The following is a 4,518-nucleotide window of genomic DNA, read 5'->3' as shown; positions in this document are numbered from 1 at the left end:
TGTAGTATCACGAACCGTTGGCGCATAGTTGATACCGAGTGTGCAATTTCATACACGAGTGGATGCAAAAGAACATAAGATGCATGCTTCCAGCTGAATAGATGCCGCGCGATAAGAAATGAAAGAAGTGAAAAAATTTCCTACTAGCTCAGTAGCCTCTCGAAGATAAGTACAAACGTATTCGTACCGATCCGCAAGACTCTACTAAACTCGCTCGTGACTCGTAGAACCTATGAACCTAGAGTTCTGATACCAACTTGTCACGATCCAAAATTTCCACCGCAGGCGTCGTGATGGCACATAGTCTCTAAGACTAAGTAAGCCGATTATAATCATAATTCAAGCCATTTTCTTTTTTGATAAAGATATAATTTAATACACGTGTCGAAACGAACATCGAAAATAAGTTTAAAAATCTCCCAAGACTGGTAATACTGAGTCACGAACTCTAACTGAATACATGAAATTATCTCGATGATCGAATATACAGTATTGATCGAATAAGAAATTAACAGTACAATAAAATGGAAAGACTCCAAGGGACTGCGATGACCAAGCAATCCTACCTTGTATCCGTGCGATCATACTCTAACCTCTGTCTGAATCCGATATCTTCAATACCTGGCTCTGCACAAAAATGTGCAAAAGTGTAGTATGAGTACACTACGGTCGGTACCCAGTAAGTATCAAGACTAACCTCAGTGGAGTAGTGACGAGGTATAGTCAAGACACTCACTAGTCAAATAATCTGTGCAATATAGCATACAAAAATGATAGAAAACAAATAGCAGTGATAGCAATACCAATCAACTAGTGATTTAAATAGCAAGGCAACAAAAACACCATAAATATTACTCAAACGTATAATAAATACAGGTACAACCAATTAATCAAGTCCTTCAAAAAATACAGCTTTTATCCATAAGTATTGTTTTCAATAAAAGTCTCTAGAATATAATCCTTTTCAATAAATATATTTCGAATATACTTCCTTCAAATAAATATCTTTCCATTATATTGCTTTCAAATAAATATCTTTCGAATATAATTCTTTCAAGTAAATATCTTTCAAATATAATTCTTTCAAGTAAATATCTTTCAAATATAATTCTTTCAAATAAATATCTTTCTAATATAATTCTTTCAAATAAATATCTTTCTAATATAATTCTTTCAAATAAAAGTCACCATGTGACACCTCATTTAACTTTCCTGGCACGAGAAATATATTCAACATATCACGCTAAATGGCACGGCAATACCTTCGTGCACTTGTCTCATTCTCACCTAATCTATATATATATATATATATATATATATATATATATATATATATATATATATATATGGCACGGTAACAGCCTTCGTGCATTTATATCTTTCTCACCGTGCATACATATAACATTACCAACTAGGTAGAAGAAATGTCAATAACAATAAAAGAAATAAAGTGGAGGCACACAGGAAACAACGACTATAAGTCACATAGAAAATATAGTTGCACAATAACATCTCAAGATAAAGGCATGAATGTATACACAACAAAACGATATCACAATATAATGTATGTCTCTCGTCCTTGCTTGCACGGAAACACCCTTCGTTCCATGAATATACGATAATATAAAAATAATTGCACGGCATCACCCTTCGTGCTTTTACTCTCATCCTCACCTGATAAAATAATTGAAATGGTACGGCATCACCCTTCGTGCTTTACACTCTTAATAGCACGGCATCACCCTTCGTGCTTTACGCTCCCAAATGGTATGGTATCACCCTTCATACTTTACACTCTTCCTTACCAAGCACATGTATATCATTAACAAGCAAGGTAGAAAGCATAAATAACATCAAAGAGAGTGTTTAAACTACAATACAATACAACAAGTCATATCACAATTTACCGTTGACCACAACTAAATTTCAAATATGTAGCAAAATCAATAAATTTCTCAACAATATCCCAAGGCTCCACACAACATATATAAATTCTCAAAACAATCAACAAAGATGAAAAATACTCAGTATAGGGCAACACCTTCATTAATCCAAATTCTTGATAATTATATTAACTCCTCAATTAAGACTTATTTAACAAATATTTGCAGATAAAGATTCCATCATGAATTTAATTCCAACAAAAATATCAAATCAACAAACAAATGGAATTCACATAAAATCCATGTGACAATAACACAAAATTATTATATAAAATACAAACTTGACAAATAAAAAATGAGGCGTGATAATTCAAGAATTTACTAATGCCAACAATTATCCAATTTAATACATAAAAATGGCTAAAACTTTAAACCAATAAAATTTGCACATATAAGCTCTAGTACGTACTCATCACCTCGCGTACATGGCTTTCACTCACACAATTCCCACATAAGACTCAATGCCTAAGAGGTAATTCCCCCACTCGAGGTTAGGCAAGATACATACCTTTTTAAAGTTATCTCGATATTTCAAAATCGCCTTCTTGCTTGAATTGACCTCCAGACCGCTCAAATCTATCCAAATTAATTGTATAACCTCATTAAATATCATCGCAAACAATTTCATATAATAATACGTCTTACTTAAAACTTTATTCCAAAAAGTCAACAAAAGTCATCGCGGGGCCCGTCACTCGGAACTCGACATAATTTTTACGAAATCCGAACACCCATTCCGATACGAGTTCAACCATACTAATTTTATTGAATTCCAATAACAACTTGACCTCCAAAACTTAAATTTTTGTTTTTGGAAGATTTTGCAAAAATCTTGATTTCCTCCATTTAAATCTGAATTAAACGATGAATATAACCATAGATTCATGAAATATAATCACAAAGGAGTCAAGAACACTTATCCCAAGTTGTGGTGAAATGTTTCTCTGCAAATCGCCCAAACCGAGCTCCCCAACTCTATTTTTGTGTTATGAACTCAAATCCCCCGTTTTGGGACTTTTAATTTCGCCCAGATATACCTTCATCGCGAACGCGAAAGAAGCCTCGTGTTCGCGAAGCACAAACTCGACTGTCCATAATTAAACCTTCGCGATCGTGACACAAGCCACGCGAATGAGAAGCTTTGTTGTCCTCTTACTTTGCCAAAGTGGCACAACCCACGCGAACGCGAAGACCAAATGCACGGGATCCCCAGTTGCCTTCTCGTCTTCGCGAACGCGAGCCCATCTTCATGAACGCGTAGCTGCCTTCGCGAATGCGATACCTCTCTCGCGAACGCAAAGGTCAAATCTTGCCTGTCTCAAATTCTCATTCGCGAACGCAAGGGCCCACTCGCAAACACGAAGAAGGAAACCAGAAGAAGCACACCAACAGTCTTCAGCCGACATGCCAAGTCCAAAATGATCCGTTAACCTTCCGAAACTCACCCGAGACCCCCGGAACCTCAACCAAACCTACCAACAAGTCTTAATACATCATACAAACTTAGTCAAATTCTCAAATCACATCAAAATGGCGAATCGCACCTCAAATCAAAATCTATGAACTTTGAAGTTATAAATTCTATGCCGAAACACATCGTATCAATCCGGAATGACTTCAAATTTCTCACACAACTCATAATTGACATAATGAAGCTATTTCAATTTTCAGAATTGGATTCCGGCCCCGATATCGAAAAGTCAATCCCCCGGTCAATCTTCCCAAAAATTCATCTTTCGTCATTTCAAGCCTAATTCCACTACAGACCTCCAAATAATTTTTCATACACGCTCCTAAGTCCGTAATCATCATACGGAGCTATTGACATCATCAAAATTCTATTCCGGAGTCATTTTCTCAAAAGTCAACTCTCCGATCAACTCTTTCCATTTAAGCTTCTAAATAAGGATTGTTCTTTTAATTTAATTCTGAATCTTCAGTAATTCAAACTCGACCACACCCACGGGTCATAATACATACTGCGAAGCTGCTCAAGACCTTAATTCACTGAATGGGATATTAATTCTAACAACGACAATTCGGGTCGTTACAGCATATCCATGTGCTCCCGAATACGACGATTGCTAGATTTCAGAGTTATTTTTGTTGAAGACTATCAAGGTAGCTGCTTGACGTCCACAGACTTGATTCCCTTCATGTTTAGTTATTGTACTATTCTATATTTCAGACAGTAATTTTTTATCAGTCAGACTTTGTATTCATTTAGATGTTCATGTACTCAGTGACACCAGGTTTTGGGAGTGTTTATATTTGTATTTGTGAGATTTCTTCCGCTGAATTTAATTATTATGTTTTCAAATTTAAAAGATATGGTGGTTCATTGGAATTTTGGCTTTTCTAGTATTGAGTTAGGCCCCAACACGACATGTGAGATTTTGGGTCGTGACACTACCCAAGGCCTCAAACCGCCGAACGACGTGCTAGAGCTCAAAACGACCGGTCGGGTCGTTACATGATCAATAGTGGTGAATAACTGTTTGATTAGTTGATGAAGATTATGATATGTTTTGGTTGATATAGGTTGGTTCTATTGTTGATTTATGAGATAGAGAAA

This window comes from Nicotiana tabacum, chromosome 15, assembly GCF_000715075.1.
Source record: "Nicotiana tabacum cultivar K326 chromosome 15, ASM71507v2, whole genome shotgun sequence".
Lineage (NCBI taxonomy): Eukaryota > Viridiplantae > Streptophyta > Magnoliopsida > Solanales > Solanaceae > Nicotiana > Nicotiana tabacum.
Note: the sequence above shows the minus strand (reverse complement) of the source record.